The 16,826-nt window shown below is 37.9% G+C and overlaps 1 protein-coding gene across 3 annotated transcripts in view; it reads left to right on the top strand.

Annotated features, from left to right (window-relative positions):
* The window catches only part of LOC117212842 (protein patched), a 34,561-nt gene that overhangs the window by 11,217 nt on the left and 6,518 nt on the right, over positions 1 to 16,826 (top strand). The gene's annotated exons all lie outside the window — the stretch shown is intronic.

Here is a 16,826-nt window from a genome sequence, read left to right as displayed (position 1 = left end):
ATCCGAGGAGGTTGCACGCACGTGGAATTATAATTAGAAAATTAGAACTAAATTTCATCCATAAAAATACGCAATTCCTGCCTGTGTCTAATTAAACAATTTTTTAAATTGTAAATATTTTTACTACAATCTCTGCTTTTTCTCGCACGTTGATATGGAAAACTATCAAGAACGTTGCACCGCACGTGGAATTATAATTAGAAAATTACAACTAAATTTCATCCATGAAAATACGCAATTCCTGCCTCTGTCTAATTAAACAATTTTTTAAATTGTAAATATTTTTACTACAATCTCTGCTTTTTCTTACACGTTGATGTGGAAAACTATCAAGAACGTTGCACCGCACGTGGAATTATAATTAGAAAATTACAACTAAATTTCATCCATAAAAATACACAATTCCTGCCTCTGTCTAATTAAACAATTTTTTAAATTGTAAATATTTTTACTACAATCTCTGCTTTTTCTTACACGTTGATGTGGAAAACTATCAAGAACGTTGCACCGCACGTGGAATTATAATTAGAAAATTACAACTAAATTTTATCCATGAAAATACGCAATTCCTGCCTCTGTCTAATTAAACAATTTTTTAAATTGTAAATATTTTTACTACAATCTCTGCTTTTTCTCGCACGTTGATATGGAAAACTATCAAGAACGTTGCACCGCACGTGGAATTATAATTAGAAAATTTAAACTAAATTTCATCCATGAAAATACGCAATTCCTGCCTCTGTCTAATTAAACAATTTTTTAAATAGTTACAATTCATTAAATAGTTACACCATCAGTTACAATTGCAATAAAAAATTGAAACTAGATTCCATCCACGGAAGCACACAATATTTGCCTGCATCTAATTAAAAAAAGAATCTCTAAAATTGTTACAATCTTCATTATAATCTCCTCCTCTTCTTGCAAATTAGCGCCGATATGGAAAACTTTCCTCGACCGTGTAATTTAACTGAGACATGAAAACTATGTTTCATTCACAGGAACACGCAAGCCTCGTCTACACGTAATTTCCTTTTAATTAACCTTCTTTACAATTTCCGCTTCCTGCTGACGCGAGTTCGCGTCCGGATATCGGTAAGTCCGAAAACTGCAGCGCACGCGTGCACGTGCATTGCGTTTTCTCGATTAACCAGCCGTGTATCCCAAGTGGGCAAGTTCGTGACACGCTTGTTACGTCAGAGGCCGCGCGCCGAGACCATTGGCAAACGTGGAGGCAAAAAGCTCGCCAACCGCTTATTAACACGCTTGTTCGTGCGTCAGACGGATCGATGTTATAATTCATAGGGCTACGTGCAATTATGCCGGGTCCGTTTATTAGCCTTAATTCCGTCTTGGCCTCGTTAATGGCGGGATTTATGGCTGCTATCGATCTGTCGTGGGAGGCCAACGCGGTTCAAGCTGATGCACGTAAATAATCGTCTATTGCTATTACGAAACGCTATTGGGAAACGTTCAATTAGAAAGCGATCGACAAGTTGGTAGAGAAGTTGGATGCAGGGTAGTCGACAGTATCAGGCCAGTTGCTGAGCAAAGTTTCCTGAAGTATTCGTCTTTATGCGAGTCAGGCTAATGCGCTGCTGTGTAACGTTTGACAAGAGGGTGGATTAGGACTGTACTGTAATTTGTACTGTAATTTGTACTGTGCAATTTGTCCAGCTGCGTGGAATAACAGCTAAGTGATTGCGGATTTTGTCGTTAAGTGGTATTGAGAAAATCTGCAATCACTTAGGTGCCAGTCCAATAATTAAAAATATGTAAATTGATATTTATGAGATGGATGAAAATATATGCAGGATGGAAGGTGATGTGTTAAAATGTTACATGAAGCTGTTATTATATTGAAGAAAAAGAAGACAAGTGTGAGGAGTTGAGGATGCTGAAGCTTAACGAGCACGAATCGTCAACCTGAGCAATGTTTCAATGTATGAAAAGGGAAGAACATTTTGGATTGTTAAATTCTTTATAGGAGTTAGGAAGACAGAAGGAAGAATATTCGAGTTGATAGTTGAACGTATGAAGACGCACCATGATAAGTAAAAAATATATTCTAATTACTCAAACTACATTCCAATCCATAGGAAATGTTGAAGTGATTACTTCAAGAATAACTTTTGTATATCCATGACCTGGAGACCGCTGTTGCGAAGAGAATAGAATTTAGTGAAGAAAATTCAAAATAACGAGAGGTCCATATTACTGTGCCCTTGAATATAAATTTTGTTTTTGGGTTACAAGCTCTAGAAACAAAAGAGATATAAGTAGATTTCTGTTGCTGTTTCTTGTAGCCTTCAGCTAGAGCTACACACCAAGGTTAGCTTTTTGGTAATGTTCTTTGCTATAAATATATGAACGTGCTCCCTATCAGCTTCCTATTGTATTGCAATACTGTAAGAGTGAGGATCTGGATCAGCATAAACTATACCTGTACTTATACCTATACTTATTTCAATGTATTTTCCTATTACAATTTCATCCACTCGTTGCTGTATCAGTCAACCTCAACAGAAGATGGTGAAGTTTTTCAAAGAGCAGTGGCGACATGGAGCGATTAAAGTATTAACACTAATTTTACCAGGTCCAGTCGAATGGCAGGTTTGAAAATTTAATTTGAAGTTCTAGAGTCGTCGTTGCTTCTTTTCTTCATCTACTTTATGTCAATTCTTATATGCAAAAATTGAACAATTGATTAACCAGATAATAGAAGAATTTACATAAAGTTAGACGAGCAAAAGAAACGACAATGCGCAATTCCAAATGAATTTTGAAATCGGTCATTTGAAGGTCCTGTAAGGTTGGCGTTAAGGAATGCACACTTCCACTGAGAAAGACGTAAAAGATATAAAAACACGAAGAATACAGCGGCCCTGGGAAGAAATAATTTGCACCGTACAATGTTTCCCTTGGAACCAAACACCTTCTTCAAGCAAACTGCAACCCCAGAAATAAATCCCATTGCTCTCGCCTAAATGTAACACTCCGCCATCCACGAAACTGCATTAGAGCGTTGCGTATAAAACGACGAAGACAAAATGAAGAAAGAAAAGGAAGAGAAAAATGAGAAAACAATTCGTCTTCAGCTCGTAATTCCCTGAAAATAGACACGGGACAGCGCACTCCAAAATCAAACAGAAATCGCTCGATATCGGTGGCTGCTGTAAATTCGCCAGAAGATCGCAGACGTCTGGCGCGTGTCTGAGAAAATGCCGAAGCAAAGGATCCATCGTATCGCAGCGAAGAAAAGCGTCGGTGGCCCAGTGGTAGGGGAAGGAGGTCAGCTAAAAATTCCTGTCTATCGGCTGGTAGCGTGAGACGTCGCCGGGTCGACGAAATTGCTATCAAAATACCATCTCGTAGCGACGGAATTACCGAGGCCGCGGCGGCTACGATGTAGGGGAAGGCTGCGGATGCCTAAGATTCGTTTCATAGGATCGATGTCCGGAATAACAAGTGGTCACTTGGAATTCCGCGACCGATGACGACCGGTTGCGCGCGCGTAGCGAGTCCGGTAGGTCCTGGACAGCCGCACTCGTCCATTCCGCTTTGATGTCCGCGGCGCGGAGCAGATATTCCGCTGGCCGGAGCCGGCGACCTAGCCGCGGTAATGAATATTTAATTGGCCGTGCTTTGCTTCTTTGTTGCGCCTGTCTCTGTGTGCAGATACACGGCGCGGGCGCGTGCGTGCGTGCTGCATCGTCGCGATCAAAATGGAGAATTTTTTCAGCGCGTGAAAAGTCGATGGAGAATGCTGATTTCCAAACGGTGGATTCACCAACGGCGACTTCCTGGGGGGGCCGATGGAAGCGCGAGTGGAGGGTAGGAGGAAATACGTGCGGTATCTGCGCCAGGATCTGTAGAACCGGAAGTGCGAGGCAAGCGAGCGTGAAGCGTATTCGTGAAGCACTTGGGGCTTCAGCCTCGGCTTTTTATCGATGGATTGAGTTAGGGGTGGAAGCAATGATCGGGGTTAGGTTTTGGTTTGGGCTAAGTTTGACGATATGGAAGTTGAGCAGTGTTGGTAGACGTTGTTTTTTGAAGAGCGATTTTATGGAATTGTTATTGATATGGATGTTTGTAACGTGATAATGAATCGTGAGAAGGTTTGGTTAATTACTGATAATTGATATTTGATTAAGTGCAAACGTATTGCCCATGATACAGTTTTCAGCTGATTTTTTATGAAATTGAAGAATATAGAAATTAAGAGTCGTATGAAATGCATTGTAGATGTTGAAATAGATTGTTTATAACATATTAATGAATCGTATGAGGGTGTGGTTAATTATTGATAATTGATATTTGATTAAGTGCAAACGTATTGCCCATGATACAGTTTTCAGCTGATTTTTTATGAAATTGAAGAATATAGAAATTAAGAGTCGTATAAAATGCATTGTAGAAGTTGAAATAGATTGTTTATAACATATTAATGAATCGTATGAGGGTGTGGTTAATTATTGATAATTGATATTTGATTAAGTGCAAACGTATTGCCCATGATACAGTTTTCAGCTGATTTTTTATGAAATTGAAGAATATAGAAATTAAGAGTCGTATAAAATACATTGTAGAAGTTGAAATAGACTGAAATAATATACTAAGACAATGTTATTTCCATTACTGTATATCCTCCAGTCTTTAAATATTAACTTTTTCAACATGCACCAAAAGGACTTAATTTATTAATGAATATCTATCAATGTTCATAGATATCAAAAATTGATATAATATACTTGTACAATTTAGATGACTCGTATTAAAAGCAACTTCATTATTGGATTCACTCGCGCTCATAATCAATTGGATTTAAGTATTTCCATTTTTACTAAAATATACCGTACAAATGTTCACTTATTGACATTCACACTCAACTATATTTATTGTTGCCACTCGATCTGGCCATTTCTTTCACCAGTGTATTGTCTTGCTTATACTCACACTCAGCTACACTTAAATATTTCTATTTTTATTACCAATTCTTTCGCCAATGTATTGCCTTGCTTATACTCAAACTCAGTTACACTTAAGTATTTCCATTTTTACTAAAACATATCGTACGAAAGAATTGACTTATTCATATTCACACTCAACTATATTTTTTGCTACCACTTGATCTTACCAATTCTTTCGTCAGTGTATTGCCTCATTTATACTCACACTCAGTTACACTTAAGTGTTTCCACTTTTATTACCAATTCTTTCGCCAGTGTATTGCCTCACTTATACTCACACTCAGTTACACTTAAGTGTTTCCACTTTTATTACCAATTCTTTCGCTAGTGTATTGCCTCACTTATACTCACACTCAGTTACACTTAAGTATTTCCACTTTTATTAATCCATATCGTACCAATGAATGCATTCATCGTCAAATGACTCAAATACTTTCTTTGTTACCAATGGATCCTAACTTCCCAATACATTCTCATTCACGATCCTTACTCACACTAACGCTCAGTTACACTTAAGTGTTTCCACTTTTATTACCAATTCTTTCGCCAGTTTATTGCCTCACTTATACTCACACTCAGTTACACTTAAGTATTTCCACTTTTATTACCAATTCTTTCGCCAGTGTATTGCCTCACTTATACTCACACTCAGTTACACTTAAGTGTCTCCACTTTTATTACCAATTCTTTCGCCAGTTTATTGCCTCACTTATACTCACACTCAGTTACACTTAAGTACTTCCATTTTCACTAAAATATACCGTATTGTCTAATACATTGTCTCGCCCACACTTACGATCAGTTACACCTAAGTATTTCCACTTTTATTAATCCATATCGTACCAATGAATGCATTCATCGTCAAATGTCTGAAATACTTTCTCTGTTACCAATGGATCCTAACTTCCCAATACATTCTCATTCACGACCCTTACTCACACTAACGCTCAGTTACACTTAAGTGTTTCCACTTTTGCTAAAATATAGCGTACGAATGAGGTCACTCGTTGTCAGCTACACCCTGATATTTCCATTCTTATCGATCGATCCTATCGGTGCTATTCTTTCGCCAATATATATTGCCTCACACTCGCTCGCATTTCAAACTTGCTGCGCACCGGCACGTTTGCGAAACCAGTCATCGAATATCTTCGGAAATCGCACTTGTACAAAGTTGCAGCCATCGAATGTCCGGCGATTCGCAGGCGAAATTTCAGATGGCCCGATAAGGTACCCTCGGAACGATCAATTTTGGGTCGTAAAATCGTGGACGTAGCAAAGGCGGGAAAGAAAACGGGACAAGTGGACTGCGTTGAATGAAACGATTCCCATGCGAGGATCGGCGAATGCGTATGCGAGTCGCGTGGGCCGCGGCGCTCGGGACCGACATTAAAATAATAAAATCGAGAGATGCGCGTCATTATTGCGCCACGTCGGTGGTCGCTGCCGCTACACACCGGCATTACGTACGCTTTTTCGCCGCCGACACATTACGCGGCCGTCGTTTCGCCCTCATTAACATACGATCTGAATTCCGCGCCTGTCGCGCGTCCACGGATCACGTTCGCGCGTAAAAGCTCGTCCAGGCTGACGGACAATTTACAGGTTTACAGGCAAAGCGGTACGGCTAACGAATAAACAGCTTAGGTTTCCTACGTATTAAATTTATATAAAATATCCAGAATGGGATACTTGTTGTAGTAATATCTAATAAATGAAATAGGTCGTTATTTACGTAGAATTTTGTATAGTTGAAGATCCGCGGTGCAGTATTATAATTTTTATTTATTTCAATTAATCAATTAATTAATTTTATTTATTTCAATCAATTAATTAATTTTATTTATTTTAATTAATTAATTAATTAATTTTATTCATTTCAATTAATTAATTAATTAATTTTATTTATTGAATTTGGGATAAAGTTAAAGCTTGATCTAATGATGAATATGTAAAAGTAATAAAAACAATCATAATAATTAGTATATGGTGAATTAATTATACAAATTACTTATTATTTGTTTAAAGTTAGAGCTTGATCTAATAATGAATACGTAAAGGTAATAAAAACAATCATAATAATTAATATATGGTAAATTAATTATACAAATTATTTATTTCATTTTATTGGTTGTATAGCAGACTCGAATGAACTAGTATAGTTTTATACTACACAGAGATAGAGTGCTATGTGTCTACTATATTACAACGTATGCGTAACTATGGTTTCACATAGCAATTTTTCCTACTGACAAACAATCTCTTTTTCGTATTTATGGAGACACCTGTGCTCCTTCAATTCCTACCTTTTGTTTCACGTCTTATTGTATGAATCGTGTAAAGGTTTGGTTAATTACTGGTGATAATTAATGCGAACGTGTTTCCTATAATGCAGTTCTCAAAAAGCCAAGATATTATTGTTAAAAAGAAAAGCCAAGAAACGATTTCACTACGAACAAAATTGCGCATTATTCGCTGGTTAGAAGAAATTAAAATTAAAGAGAAAAACTCTTTTCTCATTGTCGATGATATGTACATGTGGAATATTCTTATTTTCATTTTTCTCTTAAGTAGGAATATTCGCCCCTATTATTACAAATTATTTAAAACAAGCTCAGAGCGCCGGTTGTTATCGTAAAAATCCAATTAATAAGAGATTATATGTTTTTCGCTTTCCAATCGTTAATTTAACATTTTATGTACCGTTGCGTGGAAATGATTTAAACGCGATATGCGCGGGTTATCTGCTGACAATTGGCCATAAATCTGGAAGAATCTTAACGACGAGTCGCGATCGCTTCTCGGAATATTTTGGATAGGAAGTAGACCCTGTTCGTACGCGGAAACCGCAAAATGACAGGCTTGTCCGTTGAAATTCTAGCGTAATGACGGGTGGAGACGGCGCGGTATGATCTTTGGGAGGAACGTGTAATTAGGGAGAAATTTGGGTTTGATTGATTGCAATTGGTGCTTGGGTGGTTGGTGAACGTGGCCGAGTAGCACGAAATTTCGAGTTGTTCTTTTTTTTTCTTTATTTTTTTTTTTTTTAAGGTGGATGGGTTAATTAGGGTAATACGAAGTATTAACGAATTCGCAGCCGATGCTGTAAAATTGCGTTTGTTTTTTTTTTCCGCAAACTGCAGCTGATTGCCACAGTTCAGGTAGAATTATGCTACCGACGCGACGAGAAGCTTGAAAGCAACGGTGGCTTTTTAATAACACGATTTATGTTTCTTTATTGCAATACAAATTACACAGCGATAAAGAACCAAATATTATATAATACTGATTTCAGTTTTACAAATTAACAAACCGTTCGATCTTCTTGAAATGAAAATTATATTTTTTAAATTTTTGTTCGACGTCGATTTTTGTTTAATTTAGTAATTAAAAATTTCTTCAACTATTTTCGACAATATTGTATTGACAATAAATGTTGACAATGTTGTCTTGACAATATGCATGGACCATATATGTTGACAGTATGTATTGACACTATATGTTGACAATGCTGTATTGACAATATATATGTTGACAGTATGTATTGACCAAATATGTTGACAATATGTATTGACAATATATGTTGACAATATGTATTGACAATATATGTTGACAATGCTGTATTGACAATATATGTTGACAGTATGTATTGACAATATATGTTGACAGTATGTATTGACAATATATGTTGACAATATGTATTGATAATATATGTTGACAATATGTATTGACTATGTATGTTGACAATACTGTATTGACAATATATGTTGACAATATGTATTGACTATGTATGTTGACAATACTGTATTGACAATATATGTTGACAATATGTATTGACTATGTATGTTGACAATATGTATTGACAATATATGTTGACAATGCTGTACTGACAATATATGTTGACAGTATGTATTGACAATATATGTTGACAATGCTGTATTGATAATATATATGTTGACAATATGTATTGACAATATATGTTGACAATATGTATTGACAATATATGTTGACAATCCTGTACTGACAATATATGTTGACAGTATGTATTGACAATATATGTTGACAATGCTGTATTGACAATATATATGTTGACAGTATGTATTGACCAAATATGTTGACAATGTACTATTGACAATATATGTTGACAGTATGTATTGACCAAATATGTTGACAATGTACTATTGACAATATATGTTGACAATATGTATGGACAATATATGTTGACAATGCTGTATTGACAATATATATTGACAGTATGTATTGACCAAATATGTTGGCAATGTTCTATTGGCAATAAATGTTAACGATACTGTATTGGCAATAAATATTGATAATGTCGTGTTGACAATAAATGTTGATAATGTCATATTGACAATATTGTATTGACAGTACATATTGACAATATTGTGTCACAATATATGCTGACAATATATGTTCACAATATGTATTCACAATACATGTTGACAATGTTGTATTGACAGTACATGTTGACAGTATTGTGTCGACAATATATGTTGACAATGTATATTGATAATACGTGTTGACAATATATATTGACAATATGTATTGACAATAAATGTTGACATTGTTCTATTGACAATATATGTTCACAATATGTATTGACAATAAATCTTGACATTGTTTTATTGACAATAAATGTTGACAATACTGTGTCGACAGTACATGTTGACGATATGTATTAACAATAAATGTTGACAATGTTGTATTGACAATAGATGTTGACAGTATGTATTGACAATATATGTTGACAATGTGTATTGACAATAGATGTTGACAGTATGTATTGACAATATATGTTGACAATATGTATTGACAGTACACGTTGACAGTATGTATTGACAATACATGTTGACAATGCTGTATTAACAATATATGTTGACAGTATGTATTGATCAAATATGTTGGCAATGTTTTATTGACAATATATGTTGACAATATGTATTCACAATATATGTTGACTATATGTATTGACAATGTGTGTTGACAATATGTATTTACAATATATGTTGACAATATGTATTGACAATATGTATTGAAAATAAATGTTGACAATATTGTGTCGACAACATATGTTGACAATATGTATTGGCAATAAATGTTAACTATATTATATTGACAATAAATGTTGACAAGATATATTGACAATAAATGTTGACAATATGTGTTGACAATATGTATTGACAATATATGTTGACAGTATGTATTGACAATACATGTTAACAATATGTGTTGACAGTGCAACTATTACCAAGGAGAAATTGTTCCTAGTACCTTCGTATATACATCCACAGGAAAGCTTTTCACATTAAACAAACAAAAATGAATATTAATTCATGCTAAAGATACTCATTAGAGACGAACAATGTCGAAGAATTAATCTCGCGATATCAAGATTAACAGCGTGAATACTATGAAAGCACATAATTCCACGTACCTCTTCTTATGAAAAGATACAGCTCCATCTTATTACCTTGTCTTTTCTTCTTCCTTTCTCCTACCTCATCCACTACGTCACAAACATATTACCTGTTCACGCGGTCCATAAAGTACAAAGCGACGTAACAAAGTCCGAGACAAAGGTACAATGAAATTTATACACAAAGTTCACGTAGGTCCGCGTGCACGATACCGAGAGCTTCACGCTGCAGTAAGTACATACTTACACGCAAGCTGGACGTGCGAGAAAGAGGGAAGGGAGACTCGGAGAAAGAGGGAAAAAGCAAGGGAAGGGAGAGATTGCAGGGAGAAGATACAAGGCGCGGTCAATTAATTTCGCATAATTGAAAGCATGGATTTATGTCATCCGATCTGGAAAGGGAGAAGAGGCGTCTCTCTTCTTCTCTTCTTTTCTTTTTCCTTTCTCTTCTCCCTCCACCCCTCTCCTTCTCATTTCTTCTCCGTTCGTTTCTGCACCACGTTCGCCTTTCGCCACGCTCCTCTCGTGTGTCTCCTCTTTCTTCAAGCGTGGCCCCTCATTTCTACTTCTATTTCCATACAGCGTACGCGCGCCCGTACTTAACGTAATTACACTTAATGGCCACGTGGTGCAGTCAGCCCTCTCCTCGGGCAATCGGCGCGTAGCTGCGGGCACGGAACGTCCCCTCGAAGCTTACGCGGAAAGGGGAGAAAATCGATCTGCTGTATATACCCCGTGTACTTGCTATTTTCACTTCGCTGCGTGTCGAGTCACAGTTGGAGCGAACGAAATATTACGATACCGATAATTTCGAATTTGTTTGTACCGATGGAGGGTTCGAGTATTCGAGTTCGTTCTATGAGCGCGAAAATCAAAAATTCTTTCGGGGTAAAATACACAGCTGGGAATTAGAAGGAAGCATTGAAACTTGTTTATCTTTCTTGCGGATAGCGACAGATTTTTGTATCGATTTTACAGTAATTGATCTTTTTCTATCGCAGCAAGCAGGCGAACCAACTCGAATTGTCTTTGAAATTTCACATAACCGCGTTGAGTATTTTTTTGAATCGCGCGCTTATTCGTTACAGGCGAATAGAATCTCATTCTCTGATAAATTCGGATAAGATTAATTGACGAAAAATAGCTTCAGATGAAATTTCGCCCGGAAAATATTCTCCAGCGATGGAAAGTCCCACGCAAACCGCTTACAAATTTAGTCGTCCGAGAGCCTCGCGTCGTTCAAGGGTTTACCGTACTCGAGCAGCACTCGTGGCACTCATCACCTTCGCGTCGAGCCTCTCGACCGCTCAAAGTAAACGGATACGCGTGGCCCGTTATGCGAAGGATCCGCGGCCGATTAAGCTCTTAACTGTGAGGTTTAAGTCGGTCGGCTTAATTGTCTTACGGATCAATTAAAATCTAGTTGGCGTCGCCACGATCTTCTCCACACGTGCACACGTGTGCGCGTCGTCCGCTTCGCTGGCTCGTTAAATTCTGCAGAACCGAGAACGGTGCTGCTTTCTAGGGAACACGGCGATAACGATGGCCACCTCTAGCCTGCGGTCTTTTAAAGATTCCTGCTTTTCATGACTGTTTAATGCAATTATTATCCGATCCATGCCGATCGCATAATTAACGAACACCGGTCGTCTGCGAGCCCGACGATCGATAAAATCGTCGATCCGGCGCAGATACGCGATCGTGCAATGGGATGGCAACTGCTTCCTGGGAAAATCGTTAATGCGCTCAACAGCTGCTCCGTTCGGCGATCCAAGCGGACGCGATTAATTAAAAACAAAGTGTATTATTATGTATCGACTGAAAAAGAAGCGTTTTATTCCTCCGTTTCTCTAACATTTGTTTATTTGGTTCCATTGACGAACCGACGAAGGCCGTACGAGCTTGCACAGACTCGTAACGTAATTTCACACTAATAGCTCTTTCATAGGGTTTTGGAGATTTCAAGGTCAGCTGGCGTCTTCATTCCCCATAGACGATGTCTAGACGCGCTCAACGATCCTTAATACGAGGTTACACGATCTATAGTTACCCCATGTTACACACTTTGCCCTATATGATCTGTTGCGAACTGGCAATTTTAACACTTTACCGACTGATAGCCGATTAGTCGGTTTTCTGCCGCCAATACTTACCGGCCGATAGCCTATTAATCAGCTTTTTGTCGCCGACAATCTTTCTCATTATTTGAGCAGTAATTTGTTATTTAGTACTAAGGTACCTTGCTCGGTTGTGTCAGTTGCGTTGCTTTGTAAGCTCCCACGGTTTTATACCAATTTGAAAAACTTATCGTTCGCGATGAACGAAAAGAATGGTATTGGAGAGTCTAAACCGAAACTAGCGCCAGGGAGAATCTGCGCCTAATCTGTCGTACGTGCATATGCCGTTGAACCGCTAGCGGTCGGTAAAGTATTAAATCGAAACACAACTGTTAGTTCCTCGCCGAGGCTGTCAATTTCTTGAACGTAATATTGGCTTGGTATTGACAAAATCCGCAATCACTTAGTTGCCAAGCCAATGGTATCTTCGTTTAGACACTCGTCGCTCTGTCACCTTCTATTTCTTTCCTTTTTTAATTTCTTCCTATTAACCTTCCCATTCTGTTTGTTTATCCCTGTCGCGCGTGTGTCGTGTTTTACTTCTGCCGATAATTGCATTGTGACTTGTAACTGCTGCATTGAACGAGTGAAACGAGCGAGTAGCGCTCGCTACATCGAATTAAACGTAAAATCTGTCGAATGACAGAGAAAGACGCGGTGCATCTGATATAACGGAAGCAAATACTGGACATGGGGAAAAATGGCGGAAGGATGGAAGAAGGAGGAAGAAAGAGGAAGAGAAGAAGAGCGACCAGGTGGTGCGAGAGCGGTGCGCGATTCAAGTGGCATATAAGAAACAGCTACTAGTCGGACACGCGGAGAAAAAGAAGAAAAGCGTGCCAGTAGTACGTTGACGTTTTGTCACAGTACGGCGGCGTAGCGCGGCCGTTCGTGGAATTACATAACGCGACGTCCGCCGTCCACGTGCAACGCGTCTGCCGACACCGAATCACAGGTAGAATCACGTTCGCCGGCCTTTATTTGGTATGCCAGCCTGACATCCGGTAGCGCATCCATCGGCCAGCCCTCTATATTTTATACTCAACGTGAAACGAGGGCCGGCGATTTACGCAGGTGATCGCCAGATATAAAAAGAGCATGCGGATGAGAAAAAGTTGCGCTAGTGTGCTTAAAAAAAGAAAGAAAAGGGAGGGGAGGGGGGAGAAAAGGAAAGAGTGAAATGAAATAGGTGTGTTGGAGAAATGGAAGAACGAAAGGTTGTTTGATGACCTACGAATGTTTAGGAAGGGAATTTTTCGAATATTCCACGCACAAGATTTGCATTCGTGTAGCTCAAAGAAATGGAACAATAAAACGCTTTTCGGTGGCCTACGAATATTTAAGGCGGGAATTTGTCAAATATTCAAAATAGAAACTTTGAATTGGTTAAAAGAATTTTAAAATCTCCTGGCTTATGTGATTTTATACTGTCGTTTTACTATTTCCTCTCGTTCCGCCTCGATGGCAAAGAAGATAGAAGTATTTGACTGGTTTAAGATTAAGCGAACAAAAGTGTTCTTTGACGTGAACTACGATAGAACTGCTTTTATAGCTTACATGAACTTGTTGGTGGATAAATGAAGTCCATACAAGATATTTAGTCCATCACTATATATCTTATGAGAATACGAAAACATTTAAAAAATCAGTGAATTATCAATTACATTAATAAATTTCAAAACCCAATATCTTTACCATAACGTACCATTTTCAACGTATTCAAAATGGCTCCTCGTTCTATATATTAATTTTCTAAACATTTTCAAATCATTCTCAAATTTGATCATATACCGGGTGTGGTCGAATAACACTTACAAATGGACACGAGGTGATTCCTTAAGAAAAAATAAGAACCAAATATGGAACAAAGTTCTTTCATCGATGGTTTAGTTTTGGAGAAAATTGAGTTTGAAAATTTATCAAGTATACTAATTACCGTATGGCTAATTACCGACTGGATATAAGCAAACGATCGATAAAATGTTATCCTAGAAGCGAAAGTAAGTAAAAAATATAAAACAAAATTCTCGCATCTAAGAAAATAGAGTTCGATAAATTTTCAAATTTATTTTTTTCGCAAACAAAGCGCCCTGAGAAGAAATTTAATTCCGCATTTTCGACTTATCCTTCCGATTATTTAATACTGTCAAGTCCGAAATTAGCCATGTACAAGTATATGGTAAATTGGTCAATTTTACAGCTCGATTTTCTCCTAAACTAAGCTTTAAATGAACAAATTTAACTGCGTATTTTGTTCGTAATTTTTCACAAGGAATCACCTCGTACTCGCTTCTATGTGTCATTCAGCCGCACCCTGTGTGAATCAGGAATTTTGTATGCGACAGTCAGTGCTCATTATCAGTGCTAACGAAATGTCGAAATATTTTATACGACGCACGCAACATACACGTACGAAGTCTTCCACGCTAACTCGCGATCGCATACGCTGGCTTACGCAGCATCAAAAATATTTTCGAAAATTCCTTTCGTCAAGACAATACGTTTGCGATCGCTATCGTACTGTCCATACTATCCATCCCACGTTATACCTTGCCGAGCTTAAATCTACGGTGAAACCAAATCCATTTGAACATTCGCAAGAAACCTGCAACCGATAAATTAGATTTCGCGCGTGCAACTCGATCAGAATTGCCCATACGATCGTAGTCTCTTGGTGGCACGCGCTTGCGCCGGGTAAATTGTTTGGGGATCGATGTTCACGGGACGATTTTCAAAAATCAGCCAACAAGATATCGTGACGGATCACGTAAGGTCGTGGACTGATACTCGAGACACGCGATAATCACCGTGGATCAGTTCTAATGTTACGTGCGTTTGTGGTACGCGAGCGTCGTGAGCTACACGATATCGTCTCGCGTTTCGCCAGCTGTCAGAAGACGACTTTTTTTTCGTCAACGTCGAATCGAAGAGCGTTTCGTAGCAGAGTTGGACATCGTATGACGAATATGTTTCTACATGTCATTGTCGTATAACGAATCGTTTGGAATAAATATTTGTCTGTGATAATTATTAAATATTATTATGTATAGTGTATATATTTATTGTATAATATTTTTTACATTAATTGGTAAGTTAACAGTGGAACCAGCGATAGTTAAGGCGAAGCTATTGCCACCTAATGACAAAATCCGCAACCACTTAGTTGCCAACCCAATATTTCTACCAGAACCAGTGGAAATGACTGGTGTGATAGTTTTGACTATTGTTAAATAATGTGTAAATATAAAATTAAAATATTACATAATAATGTATTATATAATTATATAGAAATGTAAGACACTGCAACTTTTAATTTAACTTTCTTCCTCTATCGTTTTTCGGCTAGGAAAAAATTATTTCGTTGTTAGCATGAGCTACATTTGTGCAAAGTTTCAAATTTTCCAGCTGACGTGCTTCCCTTTCGTATGTTGTATTCGCGTGGAATTTATCGTATTTTAATAGTTTCGAAAGTGTAGTTTCAATAAAAAGAACGTGGGCCATCGATGGCCACCGTGATAGCAAACGCGTTAATAAATATCGTAATTTACAAATAGAAGCAAAGGTAAGGCGCGAGGCCAATTTCTGCGCGATTCGCTCGTTTGCTTGCTGTGCGATAATCGACGAATTAATTACTGGTAATTAGCACTGGCTCGTTAGTATGCGATTAACGTGCTCGGTATCTCGCGTTTTTGCGCTTTCGTTTTTCGTCGTTACACTCTCCCTGCCTCTGCCAGCGCTGATTTTCTCCAACTCCAAGTTTCTTACCTCTGAACTACTTAATTAATCACTATCGATGCTTATACACGCGATCATCGCAGAGTAATTCAGCCAAACATTTTGTACGATATGCGATTTGTCCGAGGGGGAAGATCAAATTGATCGACTGCCGAGGGAAAATCTGCGAGAAATTGTCGAGACGATAAGATTTGACGTGTGAATATCTCCAAAGACGATCTATCTTTGATATATGATTTTTACATTCGTTTTGCATTTATCGTAACACGAGCAGAAAGAGAAGTCGGGCACCTCGAGACTCGCAATTAGCACCAACGGATATTCAAATTCGTTTTTCTCGAAAACGAGCCCTCGAACGAAAAAATGTTATTCCTCTTTTTCCACTTATTTTTGCATGCAGAATCACCACCCGACCGGTTGTACCGTGATTTCGGAGACAGCCTATATACACATACATATGTCCATATACAGGGTGGTTGTCTATATACTGTCTATATACTGTCTATATACTGTCTATATACTGGTGGTACAAGCGGAAAGGGGATGATTCTACGCGAAAAAAGAAGT

Source organism: Bombus bifarius, unplaced genomic scaffold, assembly GCF_011952205.1.
Source record: "Bombus bifarius isolate JDL3187 unplaced genomic scaffold, Bbif_JDL3187 scf7180000008401, whole genome shotgun sequence".
In the NCBI taxonomy this organism is placed as follows: Eukaryota; Metazoa; Arthropoda; class Insecta; order Hymenoptera; family Apidae; genus Bombus; species Bombus bifarius.
This window is presented reverse-complemented; position numbering and strand designations above follow the sequence as displayed.